This window comes from Pyrgilauda ruficollis, unplaced genomic scaffold (assembly GCF_017590135.1).
Source record: "Pyrgilauda ruficollis isolate IOZ18807 unplaced genomic scaffold, ASM1759013v1 scaffold4, whole genome shotgun sequence".
In the NCBI taxonomy this organism is placed as follows: Eukaryota; Metazoa; Chordata; class Aves; order Passeriformes; family Passeridae; genus Pyrgilauda; species Pyrgilauda ruficollis.
The window spans coordinates 10,268,725-10,290,101 of record NW_024525489.1 but is presented as its reverse complement, the minus strand read 5'-3'; positions in this window follow the sequence as shown (position 1 = coordinate 10,290,101).

Genomic DNA, 21,377 nt, shown 5'->3' with positions numbered 1-21,377 from the left:
TAGACCACGTTGCTCAAGAACTCATTCAACTTGATCCTGAACACTTCCTTTGATGGCTTTTATTGCTATGACATTAATTGTAATTCCTATATCTAGTAGTCCTCAAACTTGACACTGGAAAACCAACAAAGTCAGAGGCTGCATATTCAGTTTAGGATTGATAATCATTATGTATAAATTGTAATGCCTTCTGAATGGTGAGTTTTCCCCTTAGAAAAAATGCTTTTAAAGTTGTTACATTGGCTTTCTGTAAAATAATTATGAAGGCAAATTATACAAATGCAAAACTTACCTGGCCAGGAGAAAAGAGAAATTGTGGGTAAGAGGAATATTTGAGCCAGACTTGATGCCTTGGGTCTCTGTAAATTCTTCAAAGCAAGTTCCAAATTTGCATTGGTGGTGAGGAGAAAAATAAAGTAAAAGGAATAACCTGTGGTTGTATTGTACAATTAATATTCAGGAGATTTGGTTTCTTTTTATATGCTAGTAAAATATATGCAATTTAAGTATAAGCAAATAATTTCCCCTGGTACTAATGTCAGAATAAGACTTTAGAGAGGTGCTGAGAGTCTTAGGAAATTGCTTTTTATAAAGAATATCAATGCCACAAATGGGAGTCTCACTTTATGATATAAAGATATGATAATTGGAATTAAAGCAGAGAGCTGGAACTGGAAATCTTTTTGCACTGATAATCAGATTTAGCCAAGGAACAGATAGAAGGACTATTAAGCATTAAGAAAAAGTGCTGAGCATTAGTCACAGTAAATTCTTATGAATTCTCCCTAGATTCCACTATTGAGATTAACAATTGCCGAGAAGGAACTGAAAGCTTGTTTTAGAATATAATTATTTACTAGTTTATTGGTGACAGGTCAACTAGGCCAAGGTTTTCATGATCCCTCTTCCTTATAAAGTACCTGGGGGTTCCTGCTGACCCAAGAGATCTCTTAAATACCCATCAGTGCAGGGAGATTGTATCAATGAAGTAATGAGTAAGTCAGCAGTGCCCCTGTTTCTAATGCAGAAGACAAAACAATCATGCAGATTTCTTTGCAGATAGATTATCCAGTCTAACAAAACATTTCCTCTCTGGGCCTTTGCTCTTTCTGGTAATTGAGAAGGGCAATCAATCTTGTAGGTACTATTGCTGAAACCCAGGAATTGTATATTTCGAACATATTATACAACTAAGGCTTGTCTGTCTAAAATCCCAAGTGTCTTAAAAGCTTAAACAGACAATGCATTCTCTGCTCTGCTTGTTGTGCCTTTCCTTGGATTGACAGCTGCTAGTTAAAATTATGTCTTTCATTCTGTGTTCTGCCCTTTGAATTTAGGCTTGTGGTTTAATCTAAATGTCTAGTGAGAACTTAGGCAATTTTGTAAAATCTCTTGGCTTTAATTTCTTTGATGAGAGTGAAGCTGAGCAAACATTTTCATGTGTGCTTGCTTTTCCACTTTTTCCTCAGGGGAAAAAGCAATAAGAGTAAGAGGAAAAAAGTTTAATCAATTTTTTTTCTGTTGAAAATCTTGACCCTTTGGTATACAGTCAGAAATATCAATTTCAGGGAAAAAAACCCAAAGGCATTTGACTAAACCCTGCAATTTTTAATTATGAACTTTGGGATTAAAATTGAAAGACTGTTTATATCCACAATATTTATCAAACACTGTACATTTTCCATTATTTTTGAAGTAATCTAGTGTTTGAAATGCAGATGTCATGGTGCTGCAATTTTCTGTCTTAATGAGATAGAGATCTTTGGATGTAGAACTCACTGGATGTGTTTCACGGGTGTGGAGTCTGACATATAAAAGAGCATTGAGCCTGAAAAGAAAAAAAAAACATTACTTTTTTCCATTTCAGCTCTAATTTTCCCATCCTTTGAAAATACTGTTTTCAACATTTATCATTACCCACCAATGACTGAAAATATTTACTTTTTCCTGCACGTTTTGTGGCTTTTCTACTTAGACTGCAGAAGCTCTTGATCTCTGGCCTCTGTTTCTGGTGGCCAAGTAAAGAAAAACTATGAGACTCTGCAACTGGTTGCCAGAACGGAGCATCAGAGTGATGTATTTTGTTGGGGTGCCCAGCCTGCACCAGAGAACAGATGCCTTGCCTTGTGCATTTGGTTCATTTCCTGGTACATCCCATGATGGGGAGCAGGTATTCCCTGACAGCCCCCATGCCTGCAGTGTGGATTTGTGTAAATGAGGGAGAATTAGAAGATAAAAATCAGTCTCTAAGAAATCTCATTCTTTATTTCCGAACTGGCTTGGGAAATAGGCCTATTGATCTGGTCCTGTGCTTTTCTAAGCTTAGAAGTATCATAATGATAGAGGACACTCCATTCTTTACAGATTCTGTTGGTTCCCTGTCTATTATATCTTCTTTGCCATTAGTTTAACACAAATGGCTAGCACAGAAGATCTTCATGGGCCAATTTTACACATAAATTATTTTAAATTATGGAAATGGTTAATTTCTTCCCTATATGCCTATATAATGGACATGAATCATTTTTCTGGGTATATGTATATGTGTACTTCAACTAAGAGTAGTAAAAAGGCAAAGCATTTTGTCAAATGGTTTTTACATGGCATACTTTTTATTTCTAAGCCACCTGTGATCTTGTTGCTTTTCCTTGAAATATTCCAATTTCTTTCCATGAACAAGAGCATGATAGCACTAAATTAACATCTTTTTAATTCCAGGTCTTCTCAGAGGGGACAGGGTAGGCCCAGGATAGCCTCTCTTGTGCTTGTTGTTTGTCTGTCTTCATGTTCATAACATATCTACTGTACGCTTCTAAAGGAGTGAATGCATATTGCATCTCTGTGTCCCACTCACCATGTTACGTGTATGTTTATTTTCACCTCTGTCTTAAACTTATTTCTGTGCTAGAAAAATCCAGTTTTATGCTGAAATTAATTCTTGCACTGTTTTTTTTTCTCAGAAAATGGCCATTCTAGTAACCTCTAGTGGGTCTGAAAATTTTGAAACATACTGCTTTAAAAATTATGTTTCTGATGCATTCTGACATTTTTATCACAAACTAGAGTCATTCAGAGTATCTGAGGATAGTAAACTAATTATCCCTTCCCTTTTCTTGCTAACATAAAAAGATTAAATTAATCACATTCAGTTACAGCTGGCATTAAGCTTCTCGACATGTACTTAACGGGTGAGAGAGAGAGAGAGAGATGAGTGACTTTTATTAAATGTTTTTTTTCTGCATGACAAAACGTTCTTTTGAAAATTAAAGGTGCTAAATTAGCAATTTTCCTGTTTTCTCTTTATTTTCTTGTTTCCATATTCTTCATTAGAAGAATGAATTATCTTATAGTCTGGTTTTTATAACCTACTCTAAAATTAATAATTATGTGTCCTGTGAAAATACCTTTTTTTTTTTTTCATTTTTGTAGTATGACATTCTTTGAGCTGTGCACTGAAAGGACTTTGACCTGACAGCAGATCTATCTTATAAAGTAGAAGCAAATCAAAGATGTATATGAAATTACTAGTGTCTGTGATCAGAAGATATACTCTCTGGAAACCTTTAGGCTAACTAACACTAACTCAGAGGAAGTTGTGTCAGACCATTAAGTCTGGTCTGAGAGAGACCAGACACAGGAGGGAATGCTACAACATTCTGTCAGAAAGATGAACAGTTTCCTGATACTGTTTGGGAGTGAATTTTTTTTGTTGTTGTTGTTTGTTTCCTTGCACTGGTTTTAGACAGAATTACATTATATAGCTTTGTGGTTGCCAGTGAAGATATATTGCCTTGTCCAGAGAATTTGACTCTTAAGATCTGATATGCACTCATAGTAATTTTTTCTTCTGTTGAGAATCCTTGTCCTACTCCACTCTTCCATACACTGAGTTTTGGTAGTGTTTAGTAAGCATCATCAGTGCTTGTTTGGGGTATGTGTAGCTTATTCACAGTGGGATGGTGCTGAACAGAATTTTTCAGAAGCAAATGGCATAGGAATTATCAAGGAATGACTCTTCCATCTGGATCCAAATGTTATTGTGTACAACAACTCATGGGGGTAAAGACCTTAAACTTCAGATTCCTGTAAAAATCAACTCAGAGTCCTTTTCTAACGAGAGACAAGACATGATTGAAATTCAACAACAGTACTCACTTTCTTGTAAATCTCACTCCAAAATGTCATGCAAACAGCTTTGTGTCCTCATGCTGCAGTTTTAATTTAGCATCAGTTCTCATGGCAAACTGTTAATTCAGACTACTCTTCCCCATTTCTTACAGCACCTTCCTGGTCTTCTAACCCTTCAAAATGAGATCTTTGCAAATTAGCAAATTCTTGATATCCATCCAGGAAATCATTCCCACAGCCAGTAAATATTTGTACCTGGAGAACTTTTGGTGTTTCTCTGGCATTGATACGCTGTGTGTACTTTGCAGCAAACAACATCTGATTTACAAAGAGCTTGAGTGGGGAGCGGGTGATGCACCCTCGGGGAGCACTTCCTGGGATGGAGCCAGCGGGCAGCGGCAGGGCGGCAGAGCGACCTCTCTTCTGGAGCGCCTGGTGCCCGCTGACAGTGTGAGTGATGCCTTCTCCAGCCATCCCCTATGACTCACTGAAAGAAATGCTGGCAGAGGCACAGCTAAGCCATCCATCACGGCTCCAAAAACATGACCTTGGCTGCTGAGTAAAAGATGTGCTTAGATATAGGTTTGCAGCTGCTAATGCTCACTTGGAGACTGCTGATTATAGCTCTGCAACTAACTAATCTGCAGTATAATTGTTTATTATGTGTTCAACACCACAGTGCTGCCAGTTCCTGAAATTTTATGATGACTGTTCTAATATTTGGAGTATACCTTAAAATTACAGGCATAAAAAATTAGACAAAAATACCTGTTAAAATGGAGGTAGGAGAAGAACTCCTAGCTGTTACGGAAATTGACTATATCCCAGGAGTGTCAGGAAGGATTAGAACTCAAAAGCAAAAAAACCTTATTTATAAGTGATTATCACAACCATATTTTTGGTAGGTATTGCTAAATGTTGTACAGATTGATTCTGGTGGAGTGCTCCATACTGTGGAAAACAGAGAAACTAGGAAAGTCCAATTGCAAAGATTTTACAATCTTCTAAATGCTCAAGGACAAATTAAAAATCTGGGAATTAAAAGTCTGTTGTCTATTGTGTTATGTGTCTTGTACTGATTAAATTTTATTCAATGGGTAGTAAAAAAAACACTAGAGACTTTCTGGGTGACAGTATGAGCACAGTGATTAACTTTGAAAGACTGTCTCAGCTGACTCAAAATGGCAGCTCCCACCCAACAGTGGGAACTGCCATTTGTCTCCCTGCTTAAAGGCACTGCAAAAATAATAGAAAAGTAATGTTTCCTTTTGGTCTCCTTTCCATTTCACAGTTATAGCTTGTGAAAGGTCCAGGATATGATGTGAATAAGCAACTAAAGTTCAGAAATTTCTCAAATTCCTTTGATGTAGATATTCAGTTGCAGTTATCTCCTGAGATATCTTTTTTTTTTTTTTTTTCAGGTGTTAGCACAGCTGGAAGTATTTTAAGACCCTCTTTTTTTGCAGGAATTTTACAGCTAGAGCCACAGAATTTAGAAACAAAAGAAAAATTAAAGGGAAGAGCTCAGGGAACATCATCAAGGTTCACTCCATGGAGTTTCATAGGTAATGCTTACTTTGTTGATACTGCCTCAGATACCTGCACACTCCCTTTTAAATCCTACAAATATTAACTTGGTTACCCTGTGTTTCTTCTGGACAGCTTTGAAGGTATTCTTAATGGGTGCTACATTATATCAGTACCTTCCACTAATACAGTACAGTAGTCACTGTATAATCATTGCCTTTCTGCTCCTCAGGGCAGAACAGGGAGTCTGACCAAAATTTCCTGAGGTCAAAGGACCTCAAAAATATATCTTACCCCCACAGTGTGAGATACAGGCTTTTTTTTTTTTTTTTTTTTTTTTTTTTTGAAACATCATGTTTTTGATAGTCCACATTTCTCATGAAGAATCGTAGCTGCAGATGAAAGTGCTGTTAAAAACAATTTCAGGTAGTTCATCACTGCCTAGCCTAAGAAGGAAAGTTTGAGTCTAGGGCCTAGGGGATGGTTTAGGAAACATGATTAAAGGGGATGCACTCTTGCCAAGCAAAGCAGACAGTCTTCCCAGGATGGGGAGGCAAAGGAACACATATCTCTTTTCCCTGAGGTGTCTATACGGACCTTGACAAAGTAGGGGGCAGGGTCTTCATCCCTCCTTAGGAATAGCTGTAAGTCTCAGTCATGTTTGGAGTTGCAATAAATCTGCAAGATAAAAGATGTGAATAACAGAACTAGCATGGAAATGGCCAGCAGCTCTTTAAGATTCCACATTCCATGGGGAAAAAAAAAAAGGTATAAAGGCAGACTAGAAATGTCATAATTAAGATAATTTTAAAGCAAAACCACAAATCCAAACACCACTACATGAGTATTCAAATTAAATATATTTACTATGCAAAATAAACTTAAAAGCAACATGGTTAAAGGAGCATTCAGGCTTCATGACTTAGCAGGACTTATTACATTTATTTGGTTTCTATTTAGTAGTTACTAACACTAGATCTTTTGTTTTATCTTGGCAGAAACTTCCTTTATTCCCTCTGGCTTGATTTCAGGAAGGTTCTTCTGAAATCACTGTTTGATTGTTTGCCTCTCAAACGTGGTGGTCCTGCTTCCCATGAAAGAAACTTAGGCTTTTTTAATGTGAGCCCGTCTGGTGTCTCTGCAGAGAAGTGGATGGTGGCATGTCATTGAGAAGACTTGTGGGCAGTATATCTGCATGTTTAAGCACCAGTTTTCCTCCTTTCCCTGTAACATCCAGATATTGATAGAATCATAGAACAGCCTGGGTAGGAAGGGACCTTAAATATCATCCATTTCCAGCGCCCCTGCCATAGGTAGGGACCTTCCACTAGACCAGGTTGCTGAGAGCCCCATCCAACCTCCCCTTGAACACTGATGGGACATCCACAACTTGTCCGGGCAACCTGTCTCAGTGTTTCACCATTGTCACAGAAAAGAATTTCTCCCTAATACCTAATGTAACCTACCCTCTTTCAGTTTGGACATTTCTTATTGTCATGTTCTGAGGGCTTGTGAGTTACTCTTTCATACATCACTGTGAAGTGCTGAATAATCCCAGAACCAGCAGTACTGGCTGCGCTTCTGATTATAACACATCTGTATAAGCAAAGTTTAAGAATCCAAGCAGTAATAATTTTTAAACATCTTGGACAATTGAACCATAGGCTTTACCATTAAAAAGTGGAATTAAATCCTTGCACAATGTAGTTACCCAATGTAATTTTTAAACACTATTTTGTCTGCGCAATGAACAAGTGTGCTGGATTCATACTGAAATGATGTCAGAAAGCCTGATTATTATATTTATTTATTATTTTTTTTTCATTCCATTTAGTATGAAGAATGAAATATTGCTTTCAGTTTTGTTTATAGTAAATTTTCTTTCTTGGTTGTTATAAATTCTCCAAATGCAGCTGTTGATGACTCTCTGTGTGTGGAGACACGAGGCTTGACTCCATTTCAGAAGGCTGATTTATTATGTTAAATATTATATTAAAATACTACCTTAAGACTATACTAAAAGAACAGAGAGATCAGAAGGCTACAACAAGAACAGAACAGAATAGAATAACAAAATCCTGTGACTGCTCACAGCCTTGGCACAGGTGGCTGTGATTGGTCATCAGTGGAAAACAATCCACATGGACCAATCACAGAGGCACCTGTTGCATTCCACAGCAGCAGATAGTAATTGTTTACATTTCTCTCCTGAGGCTCCTCAGCTTCTCAGGAGAGGAAAAATCCCAGCAAAGGATTTTTCATAATATCATGGCTACATGCAGCAATGTTATTTTCTGGACAAGACAAATGTCAGTCTTTAAAAATTAAATCACTTCCACAGAAATTTTGCAACACATTTCCTGGTAGCTTTTCCATTGATGTTAGGTGTTGTAATTGCCTTTTCAGCTTTTAGGCACTTGGCACCATTGCATTAAAGTTATTTGACTACACTGCCAAGTCAGAAAGAGAGCACAGAATTATATGTTCATGAACTTGTGATTTTTTTTGTACTGCAGCCCTTTTGTGGTATGGAGCCTCCTAGGGACTCCATTCTCATTTTTTAACCTATACTTTAAATACTTTTGTTTCCTTAGACTGAAATTATCTTAAAATTCTGTGTATTCTATATATGCACCTGTACTTACATATCTGCCTTACTTAAATTTATTTAAATTATTTCATGGGCTTGACGATATTTGACAATACTTATGAGTTGTGACAGTTGGGTGTGATTAATTCTTCTGTCTGGAGTTGAATGCATCACAAATTGTTTTTATCAGTCTAGACATAGAAGAAAAAAACCTGCATTGTTTTAAGGTTCCGTTTTCCCTTGACTAACATTGGCCTCTTCTGCCTTTTGGGGACCTTTCCCTCTTTTCTGTGGCATTTTGTGATAGTGTCTGATGAAGACTGACACAATTTCTGGATCAGTGAGAGTCAACTAATGCCACAGATCGTATGAATTTGTGTCATATCAGTTTCCAGGTAAGTGGCATAGACCACCCCTTCCTCTGCTGTGTTTTTATTAGGACAGCTATCCAATAGGAGTTCCACCAGGAGCATAGAAGGTCAACAAGGCAGCCCATGTGTTATTTCATATACATCCTCCTTCCAGTCTGTTTTTTCACTGGAGAGCTTGACATTTATTTCAATAGCACTAAAGTTTTCTTAAGTGCAACTGCAGTTTGTTGAAGGAAATAAACATTTTTAGCAAGGAAAATGATATTCTGAAAACAATTTTCATCCCCCCAAATGCTTTTCTTCTCTGTTTACAACACACTTATCAGCAAAGGGCTGTTCAACAGGGTTAGCTCTAAAGATCCTTCAGAAATCCCATATTACCAGCTCCTTTTTGTCATCTAACAGCAGCTTTCTGAAATGCAACATAATAACCCCTAAGGACTAGAATTTGCCACCAGCAAAAAATAACATCTTGCCATTTCAATTTTCAATATAGTATTTGACTGCAAATTTGGTAAAGTAAATAACACCCTTCAGGCATTTAATGGACTAAATGTTCACACGTTTTTCAACAGAATGGTGTTTTCCTGGTTTTATGATTTTCTTCTGGTCTATTCCACAATGAAAAAAATACTTTAAGTGATCGTCTTTATGGTAAAACCTCATTCCCTTCTGATTTTTATATTGGAAGAGGTTCTAAGGTTGATATTAACATCTGTAACAAGTCTAAAAGCATGATGGGAAATGAAGAAATTAAGCACTAGAAAGGAGACAAGCTTACTTGAAAGACAAAAATATCAGATTGTGCAGTACAAGAAGGACCTATCAGCCACCACTTCTACTGCAAGACTCTCAACGCCGCTGTTTGTATTTTTCATATTTATTTATTTATTCTGATTTGGCCTTGTTAGTTTTCCACTGACTAGCTATATGAACCTTGACTTTTCTGTCAAATTAGGATACAGATATATATTTAACAAAGACACATGTAGGGAGTCAAGCATGGAGGAGATTAGGGATTTTCTTGGATTTCTCTTTAAACAGGAAGTATATGGAGATCAATGTATCTTTGCTATAGATGATGATCAAAAGACAGTAATATCAAATTCACTCTGATGAAAGCCTGCTATTTCAGTAGTCAATTTGTTCAAAATTAAACAGGTATAATAAGAGAATATTCATTATATCACATCATAGTAATTCTACTTAGGTGTTTAGTTTAGCACTAACTTGCCTACAATGGTGGATACAGTCTTGATTTGGCTGCTTTTGTAATCAGTGTAAAGAATCCTATTGGTTTCATCAGTGAGAGACAACCAGAGTTATCACCTCTAGCTGGAAGTTAATGAGATAAAACTGCCAAGGCCTTGGAGCGCTGTCACAGGAGTGCCCAGTCCCTGCTCCTGGGGCTGCCCCATGGCTGCCCCCAAGCTGCTCTGCTCCCTCCTTGTCATCCTGGGGATCCCCCACAACTCCCCCAGCTCCAGGATGCCACGGGCCCAGACGGTGCTCTTACCCATCTAAAGTAAAGAAGTTATGCCCTGTGGTGACCAAAAAAAAAAAAAACAAACCCCCAAAAAAAAAAAAAAAAACAAAAAAAAAAAAAAAAAACCAACAACAACAACAAAAAAAACCAAACCTATGAAAGGTAAGATAACCCCATAGAAATGTACTGCTCTATGAAGAGTGTTTCCAAAGGAAAATGTTTTTAAAAGGTTTTTTTACACCTGACCCTTTCAAAAAATTCACAAAATAATGCCTTTGTTTTGCTGTAATTTTGGAATGGTTTGTTCCCTGTATAGCATTACTTTTCTTACAAAATGTCTGTTCTTTTAACAAGTAATATAATTGCAAGTAGTCAATTAGAACAAGAGCTCATTCACTGACATTTCACTAGCTTACCACTTGGACTGTGTATTAATTTTTTAGAAAAATGGAGGGGAATCATCGGCAAATATTTGTATGCAACACATGAATATTAGTGAAAAATGCATTTAGTTCTTTGTCAAGCCACTGTAATCATGCTGATAAAATGTGATTTTTTTTACCCAGCAGTATTGAAAAAGTGTCTCTTCATTTACAAAAGGTTATAAAAGCCTCACAAAGTGATCATGAATGACTTTACAGTGAGTACATAAGGAGATATTCACAAAACCTGTATTCAACCTATGTTGCACAATTTAATTTTGTTAGATGCTTCTTCTGGTGAGGTAGTAGGAAATGCCAAAAGGTAATCCAGGACTGTAGGATGGATCTGTCTGCTGTGTGCTCTGACTGCAGTGTCCCAAATCCATCTCCATGTTATATGGCCCTGCTCAGACTGTCTGTTCAGAGATAAGAAATAATTCCTTGGCCAGCTGCAAGGCCTATCAGCTAATATCTCACACACCACTGAGTGTTTTTGGTGGGTGAAATTCCTCCCTGTGTAATGAGTCAGGGTGAAGTCTGAGTGCAGGTCAAGATCTACCGGCATAAGATAATTGCAGTTTATATAAGTACTGGCTGGGCTAGTTGGCATGACAGTAAACTTCAATACCTATATTATATCCTATAACTGCAATAAACACCTCCATAAAATTGTTTGTCCAATGCCTTCAGACTGCCAAATCAATAAGGCAGCAGGAAAACGCTGAGTTAATTAACCTGATAAATAGCTTGGCAACCTCTATTTCTAATGACCACTCCTAATTTAATAAACTGTAATCACTGAGGGACAGTGTGATAAAGCATGAAAGGAGAACATTGTAGATCCACTTATCTGGTAATTTTAGCCAATATGAAAATGTGCAAGTAATCAAGCTACAGTGTTTCAATCTAGATGGCTTTTCTGAGGCTTGTTATTCAGAAGCATAACTATGGGCACTGCTTCTGTTCCTTGGGAGACGAAACAAAAATCCCTGAATACTTCCTACTCTGAAGTATTTGTGTATAGTATATGAAACACCTGTAGGATTAGACAGTTTCTGCTTGCTTGCATCTATAAAGCAAAGCTGGACACCTATAACTAGATTTTAGAAAATACCAAAAGAAAAATGAATTTGAGTTTTCTTCTTTAAATGTTCTGGAGTTAGGAGCTTGACAACTTGAGCAATTTTCTGTTCAAATGGTGAAAGAAGAGTTCATGTTTCACAATGGTTAGTATGAAGTTGTATGCTCCCTGTGTGACACGTTTAAGTTAAGGGGTACAGGATTGCTTTCCCATTCTAAGCTGCTGGTCCTTGAAACACCTGGCTCCATGCTTGAGATAAGTTCTCATCATTTACTTTTCATGTGCTCTCTTCCACAAAAAAAAAATTGTTAACGTGTTTTAAGGGCAGTGTTGTGCTCAAGTAGACCACTGGCTGATGTTCAAGTGTACTGATAGGATACACACCAGCTGCTGAATTTAAATGTAGCCACAGGTTACCTCATAAATGTCTATTTCCAATTCACCTGTCCTATCTGGACCCTAGTTACATCATTCTGAGCATGAAAGTATCACAGAAGCGGCAAGGTGTTTTCTTTTTCCCTGTATCCTCCTTAATAGAACCATTTACAGTAAAAAAGTAGCAATATTGGTGCCAGAATAAGATATTTGGAACATAACTGATGTTATAAACAGAGTAGTGGTGAAAGTACATGCTATCAATGAACCAAAATTGGTATTACCTTCATGCCAGGTAGTAAAGAAGGGGAATTCATGAGAGTATGAATAGGTCATGGTAAATTTAAGGAACAAAGTTTAAAAAAAGTGCAACTGTCCATAAAACTTCAGGATAAGTAGCTGTCAGTCTCTTTAGGAGAGTTTGTCCAAACAAATCGGCAAAGATTTGCCTTTAAAACCAACTTAATTAATGTACAACAATTTTAGGAAACTTTTCCCTATTGAAAGAGCCTTTTTGTTGTCCCTGTGTGACTGAAAAGGTCTAGGAGTAGCACTGAGACTGTGAAATCTCTGGTGCAAATGAAGTGGCACACTGTTAAACATGACTATTAAATTATTTTCTTGGGAGTTGTTTTAGATTCATGTGGAATAGATTAAAAGTCTGTTTCAAATCCCACAAGATTTCCCATGGAGTATAATTATACATGAAACAGAATAAGAAATGCAGTCCAACAATTACTTTAATTAGATGGTAGTTACTGAAGCTGTCAGTGTGCCTAGTCCTACAAAGAACTTAGAAGGAAAAGTTAGGTAATGGAATTGTTGATAAATGTTTGCACTTCAGAGGAATTAATTATCTGTGTAAATAAATAATGGGCTAGAAAACTGCAATCAGCTGATGGGATCCTACTCTTCATTGTCACAATGGCATTATACCGATCTCCAAGACCAATTTGCTGTCTTAATAAAGCAGACCTCAAGGGCCTGCACTGCTCCCTATGAGCAACAGCTTTCTGCAGTTTTATGGGGTCTGAAACTTTTAATAAGTCTGAGTTCTAATAACATTACGAGCTTGGCATCGATGACACTTGAGATCTCTTTTTCTTTTGTCTGCTGGCTATTTTGTCAACAAAATGAGTTTGACTACTTCTGAATGCAATAGAAGAGGTAAAGATATTAATTTTATTTGACCAGTCAACATTAGTTCTACTATAGACACACTGCAGAGCCTCTGCTATTTCTGTGAAGCACCTGCTGGAAGAGGAGGTCAGGTGGAAGGGGCCAATTTAGTTCTGGACTGGAAGTTTTTGTGTTCCTACATAAACCTACATGTATTGTTACAGTGGTACACAAAGAAGCTCAGAAAACAAGAGGTCAGAGCTGTGTAGCTGGGGGCTTTCAGAAACACTGTAGCTCTTCAGAACTGAATATGTGTGGGTTTTGTCTCCAGGTCAAGTTTTAAACCCATTTGAGGTCAAAAAAGTATTGAAATTATCTCAGTTTGATCTGTTGTGTGTGTGTGTTTCTGTTGGTGCCTTTGGTGCCTTTGTGGCACTTTAATGGACAGTCCTGGCTGAGATAGATGGCCAAAAGCTTGCTGAACCTTTTTCCCCCCCTCATTATTCCCACTGAGGGCAATCAAAAGATTGTTCTTTCATCACCGGAAATGAAGCTCACTGAAGGTAGAGGATGGGAGCAGTACTAGTGTCCCTGCTCCTGTAGACCTGCACATAGACTATATTGTGGCATTCTTTCTCCTTTGTGCTAGGTGAGGTGTGCCAATGGAGACAGGAATGGAAAGGAACTGTGCTTTTGATAGGGAGAAAGTATTGGTTTCTGGCTCTAGCAAGGGCAGATAAAGATATGTGAGTGTGCTCACTTCACTATCCAGGCTGCTATACATTATCATCTTGGCACATTCCTAAAAACACCCCAATGCCATACTTCAGATCTATCTATCTATCTATCTATCTATCTATCTATCTATCTATCTATTTATCTTGACATAGATACAGATAATACAAGCTTTAGGTTTGCATGCTGTGGTTCCAGCTGTTTTGGCTACGTTGTTCAGTTGAAGCCCAACAAATAATGAACCCCCTTCAGGAGGGAATTGTCAGGAGGTGATACTTAGGCATGACAACATTTCAGAGGATTTCAGCTATGAAATCCAAGTTTTTAGTGTTGAGTTTGTACAAAAACAGAGGAGGGAAGAGTACCATAAGAGCAAATGCTCTTTGGAGAATATATTTGATTCTCAGTTGTATGCCTTTTGGAGAGATACGTAGTTGAGGAATTGTTTTTGACAGAGACAATAAAGCAATTCCCAGTCCTCTGGACAAATACCTGAGATTCAATTCCACAGATTGCATCTTGCTATTTGCCTCTCAACTTAACTGATTTAATTATTGTTCACAGTTTTAATGATAAAGAAATACCAGAATAAAACTAAAACTCTCACTGCTTGCTTAATTGCACATTACATCTTCATAGACAAGAAAATCTGAATCTCTTCAGGGAGGTTTTAAGGCATGCAGAAGTGTATGGTTAAAGAGAAGGAAATGTACTGCCCCCCTGAGCAAATGATGAACAAGTGAGTATCGCTCACAGATTTCTTTTCCACCTATCTCTTTCTTCCTCCCACCCCATCCTGATCAGGGACTTGATTTAGGCAATAAATATATACATAAAATTTGCATTTTTTCCTCAAGAGTTTTAGTTTGCAACATTAACAGTGTTCTCCTCCATGATAACATAGTAGGAATTTCAGAAGTGGGATTTAAAAATGATAGTTAGGCCCCTGGTATAAATCAGAGATTTTTAAGGATACTTTGACGCCTAAGTGAACTCAAACATGATATTAAAGTTTTACAGATAGTTCTTTGCATCTGTGGGGCAGAAGGTGCACACTGCACTGAGGTGCTATCCTTGAAGTCTATTATCTTGGAAAGGACATGACTGGAAGAGCTCCAGGGCTCCAGCTCACTGCTGGGTTCTGAACTCCTGCTCTGAGTACTTAGCCAGCATGCCATCATCCAATGTATATTCTTGCCTTAAATCCCACATGTACTTCTACACAGTCATTTCTCAACATTTTTTTTCTCTGTTTCTATAAACTTGCAAAAGATTTGCCAGGAGATTTGAGCTGATTGTCTTCATATTCCATGCATTGTCACAGCTGGTCATTTGAGATCTAGGCATGAACTACAGTATCCATTCCCCAAACGCCAGTGCAGCCATTTGAACACTTCTAACTTCACTGTGTCACCAGGGGTCAATCACCTGAGAACATGGGACAGCAGAGCTCACTGCGAAGGCTCCCCACTTCTATATACTGACTGCCCACATATAATATATGGAAGTCAGAATGCAGAACAGAAGGAGAAGAGACAAGGAAGGATGGGCTCAGAACAATCTTCTGTTGTGACAGTGATGCCAGCATCTCCCATGATGGGGAATTTGGGACAGCAGTTGCTTGGATCTGATCTCCAGGCTTCTGCCTCTCAACCACCCCATAAAGGAGTGGCAGGGATTCTCATATCAAGAGGTTGTTTCTGATATCTTGGCACTTTGCCATGCAGCCTTGGTAGAAGAAGCCCTTGTACCAAACCCTGGATGTACTAATGACCTGAAATGCCACGGGCATGGCTTTACAGGAGTCAGGAAAGAGCCATGGGTGTTAGGCAAGTTGAAAATAAACATTCATAAACATTAGAGAAAGCTAAAAATAAATAATATTTCTATTTATGGAAAAATCTTTTGTCTTGTGTTGCTGAAAAGAGTGTGTTGAGATAAGCAGGAATTGGTGAATGGATAGGATGAATTGTCCAAATTGATGAATGGATAGGACAGAACAGGCTTCACTTCCAGCCAGATGTCCCAGTAAGTTCTTTATTTCTGTTCACTCTGTTGCTCCAGGGCCATTTAACTCCACTCACCTGGAGAGCACTTCTTGCTGTGGGAAGTAGTTCCAGTGAACTGCAATGGCCCTGGATAGTTAATACCCTTGTTTGTAGCAAGACAGGTGGGATTTTTCTCACCGTTGGATGGAGTCTGAGGGAGGGCAAAGGTTACTCCAATTACTCGGAAGCCATGCATTGCCTGCAGATACTTTATTTCTTCTGGAGATCTTTACATTTTTAAGTTTGGATGGATTGTTTTTACTTGTGTTCCAATGAGTAATAACTAAATAATCCTTGGTGATTAGTAGAGATGTTCAAACAGACCCAACTCTGGCATTCATGAATTATTCAGCAGGTAAGTTCAGGAAGAGTTCTAAATCTTGCTTTTTTCATTTGTAGTTAGTGTCTTTTTACAGGTTGGAAGGTGAAGAATGCTTCCTTTGCATTCCCCGGCCTTTTAAGAAACTGTTTTCTTCTTTACTATGCAATCTCTGCTTTTTATTTCTACCTCTTATCTGTCACTTCAGAGCCATTCAATAGGTGCAATATGCTTACCCCTGCTTCTAAAACACAGTCAGATTCAAAGGCAGGACAACAGGTTGAAGAAAAAAACAAACGTTTTCTATATGGAGTAGACTGGCAAGGGAGAAGTTATTTCACTTAGCACAGCCAGGAGTCAGCAAATTCTGAAAACAAGATGAAATACCACCATTAACAAGTTGTGAAATGTGCAGGCACAACCAGGCACAGAAGGTTCTCTGCCCTACCAGTGCTGAAAACTCAGGACAAGTGTAAAGGATAGGCAGACTTGGTATCAAAGGAGTCAGGAGCACAGGCACTGAAAACCCCATCTCTATGTGAACTTTCTCAGCTGCTGAAGACCTAGTGCAGGACTGTCTGAGTGTTCCATATGTTGTGAATTATACATTTGGATGGTTTAGGAATGGTATTCCCCAATTTAGTAGGCCCATTAAAAGGCCACTGATGCAAGGCACAAAAGACAGAGATTACAGGTTAGAGATAAGAACAATTTACTGGAGACAGCAATGAGATAACAAAACCAGCAGTAGCAGCAACAATATAAATGGCAAAAGTACACAAAAGAGGGGATGACTCACATGTAAAAATACTCACTACAGACACTGGATGGCAATGAAGAAACCAGATGGTTTTCATCCTCCAACAATGCTTTTTTGGACTGTAAGCTGCACCCTTTTTATTGGAAGCCAGAGAGTCCCTTACTCAGTCCTGACAATGATGTCCATGGTCTAGAATAACTTCCTAGCCATGCTCACACAACTGCAGGATCTGCCTTGGCATGGTTCACTGCAAAAAATTGCCTCTGTCCTGGGTGGAACGAGGACACACATCGTAAGAGCTGTGTGACTCATGGGCTGTCAGAGAGAAGCAGAGTTTCATGTGCAGTGTCCACGGTGGAAGGGAAATGCCATTGTCTCTTTCTCCTCATCTGAGAGAAATATCTAGAGTTATGATCAGTCACAGTATCATAACCAGAGTTATGCTCTGGTTTTGAGCATACAAGTGGAGATGTTGAAGGCGAACATGTCTATCGGTTAGCTTAACTGGAAAATTTTTCTCAACTTTTTCCTATGTTTGGGAGGGTGGATCTAAATATGAGTATAAGCCTTGTTAAGGGAACAGCTTTCTCAAGAAAACTCTTGAATTCTTAGTTTCTAGGCGTTCATCCCTTCTTTAAGTAAAATGGGATTTTTTATTTTTTTTTTGCCTAAGAAGTACACAGCATTATGAGTACCCTTGAAACCCTCTAATCAATATGTTCTCTGGCTGTAGAAATCTTTTCAACAGTTCTTCCTACAATAAAGTGGCCTTTCTCTCTCTTTCCCTGTTTTATTTTTTTTAACATTACTTAATAGTAGTAGGTATGAACCAAAATTTTTCAAAGCAGTGCTTTAATTTAGGCTAAAGTGGTTCCCTCAACCAGATGTACCATTATTTGAAAACCAATTTTATATACTAGTGTAGGTTCCCATGTCAACATCTTAAATGAGCTGCTCCTATCCCTTTCTTCCCAAGGATGGCCAAATATCCATGAGGTCAAGTGGGTTTTCTGCTGTGCCACAACCTTTGATGCTGGGCATTGGAGAAAAATCTTCTACCTTGCTGGGTGCTTTCGGAAAGTGAGACCTGGAATAATGTGTAAACCAGCTAATTACCAAGGTGCTGTGGATTGCATGATCTTCAAAATATGTAGATATAGGATTGTAAGTTTTCCTACTCTCTCCCTCAGTAGTCAATCAATTCCAGCTTGAATTTCAGGCAGTTTCTGCCTGTAGAAAATAAGATGGAAAAGGGAAGTTAATTGATCCTTCCTCTGAGTCCAGTGCTGGACCAGCTAAACTGCTAGAAACTCTGTATTTGCCAAGGCCATTTGTATCAGTAACTTGGCTAGCCTGGGCTTCAAAGATTAGTTAGGAAATGGTGTTACCCCACCTCCTCCTCTGGATACCCTTAGATGTGTGTCATCCCTCCTCTTTCTCACCTATTTGGAAACTACTGTCTAGAAGGAAATAGGGTGCCTGTGACAACAGAAGTGGAGAAGTGCAGAAAACAGCCAATATTGGGATGTGGCATTGGTTGTCTTCCTGGAGATGTAGCTGATAGTGTAAGGGAATAGAGATTATATTAATGGAATTCTCTGAGGGCATCCCAGGGGTTGTTTTGTTTTGTTTTGTTTTGTTTTGTTTTGTGTTTTTGCTTCTTTTCATCTTTCCTGGCTTGCCCATTCTGCAGAGCCCACTCTGCATGTGTTTCTGAGTAGAAATGAAAGTGAATGAAAGGAAGTCATGACATTATGTATTTACAACATCACTGTGTTGTAAATGCCAGGCAAGCACACAACAGAGCGAGTGCTTGTAGCAGATGCATTCAATTGAACTGCATCTTCCTGTCACCACAGCTATCAAAGCTTTGTGATATGGAAATGTGAGGAAAACAGCCAAAAAAAGAGGATCTTTGGGACTCACTAGAGTGATTTAAATGTTGATAGAGACAGAACTGGTTTTGTGTTTATATGTAGTCCCCAGAGTAAATAGAGATGTTACTCAATTCTACCATATTCCTTGCATGAATAACATTTGTCTCTTTGTTAATAAGTCTGACATTAAATTGTATGCTCTTTCTTTCTTTCTCTCTTTGTTCTTTGGAACTAATAATACAGCCCCTAGAAGTTCATTAATGCTGGCATGTCTCTTTGCTTCACTTTTGTAATGCATGAGAACACAAGCTTTAAATAAAATCTTTGTGAAGCACTAGCACTTGTCTGAAGATAAAAAGCATGTTCCTACATTTGCATTACAAAAAAGCCCATATAAGCATCTTCTTTTCCTGGCACACTCCTTCCTCTGGGCTTGTATCAGATGGAAAAGGCCATTTCCAGCTAATCATTCTGAAAGCCTGTCATTCGTGTCTCAAATGAGGGGAAAGAGTTTTTAGTGTTGATTTTCACTGGGCATTAGGCAATGGTATTTATTGCAAATCTATGAGATAGTGCAATACACAGAAACACTACCAGGACCTCTACGTTCTCTGTGTTCTGTGCACAGAGAATTTCTGTTCCAGTGGGTGACAATGAACAGCTCAGAATTCCCATGAGGGGGAAAACATGTCTCAGAAAGCAGGGATGATGGGGGGTCGATTTTGCATAACCTGCTTCTAATGCCAAAGTTTTTTTCCAATCATGTTAGTAGAAAATTGGGATTGTCCTCCTTATGACCGGGGAGTGACTTCGGGTCACCCAGGGGTAACTGGTCACCTACCTGGGTGTGATGCTGGGCAGCCTAAGGTAGGCGATCCTGCTTGAGCAGGGGGACCAGACAAGATAAACTCCAGAAATCCCTTCCAACCTCAGGTGTTTTGTGAAACATATCAGAGTCGTCTGGAACAATTCATGTTCCTGACAGCAGGCATTTAGTGACATTTCAAACTCTATGTGTTAACAAGTCTGGGATCCAGCTGTCCATTTCTTAAAAGCAGAAGCTTTTCCTTTGATCCTGGGTCAAATCTTTCTGTTGTGCCAACAAATGTGCTAACTTTATAGTCTAAAATTGGACTGTAATACCTCATAAATATCAGGAAATCAGACAGCGGTCTTGTACCAAAACCTCTGAGAACAACTTCTGTTATAGGATGGTGTCTATAGCCTTGGGAATAGTAAAAACTTGCAAGGTGACTTTACTCCTTCAGAAAAGAGCTATTATGATGAAAAGGATCTTGACTTGCAGCCTTTGGATAGGGACAGATGAGAAGACTGTAAATTTGGGTGGGAGAGGTGCAAAAAGCATCCTAGAGCTTACCTGTCCAGTACAGCATAATATACACTCTGGTGTACATGAAGAGCATCCACCTGCGTATCTTAAATTGGAGATAGCCCTTGGAACACTGAAGCTGCCCTCATCTGCTTGTACTTTTAAAGGGACTGCCAAGAGGATCAGCTGTTCTTTGAGATATGTGATTTTCAGGATTAAGAGAGATTTTGATCTCCACACAACAGAGGAACACAGCTTAGCTGACAGAAGGGCTGTCAAGGTCATAGCATTTCCCAAGACTGCAGCACAATCCAACTGTGTTTGTTTTAGATCATTCAATTTACCAAAACAGCAGTCACTTAATTTAGTCCTCCTGGCTGCAGAAAACCCTGCAGTGCCCAGAGGCTGCAACCAGCAGTAGTAAAAAAGCTCCCTGAATGCATCATTCAAGGTGTGCAGCCAGCTAGTCATTGAAAGGTGCCCATGTGTAGTATCATGGCATAGCTCATGCTTTTCATATTTAATCATTTCATTACTAATTAAAATGGTCATTACTACAGTGTGAAGGGAAAAGATGATTATTAAAGGTTAATGTCATTGCTGCTTATACCGTGCCTTGAATTGTTACAGTTTTTTCCTGGGTATTTAATTATACTGATAAGTAACAATACAATTACATTTAATAACGTATGTGCAACTGTGCTTATTTGTCCCTCTGTGAGACCAGCGACTGTCTGCAGCAATGAGAGAGAGAGAGAGAGAGATAAATTAAATCTACAGTGGTTTTTCTGTTTTGTGTGCTCATCTGCTTTCTGCTTCTCTCATGCTGGGTCAGCCTACAGGTGAATCTCCAAGGACACACTGACATGATGAAAAGCCCGTGATATATTTGTGGGTCAAAAATATCATTTAGGTGTCATGACAGCCTTTCTTAGGGATTGGGAAATTTTCTTTCATGTATTTCCTCCAACTATATGAACTACAGAGTGAATTTCAGTCAGGGTTTCAAAACATTTGAATCTTATGAAAACTTAGGGAATCAATGATAAGCCAAGTGGCTGTTGTACTTTTTCTTCCTTGACAAGATTAACTGTTACTGAACTGACACAAAGTAAAATGTCACCAGTAAACACACTTTTTGTTCTCTGCTCTCTCTGGCTGTGGACTGCACTCTGTGCTTGGTGAGGCCTGAACCAAAAACCCTAGTTG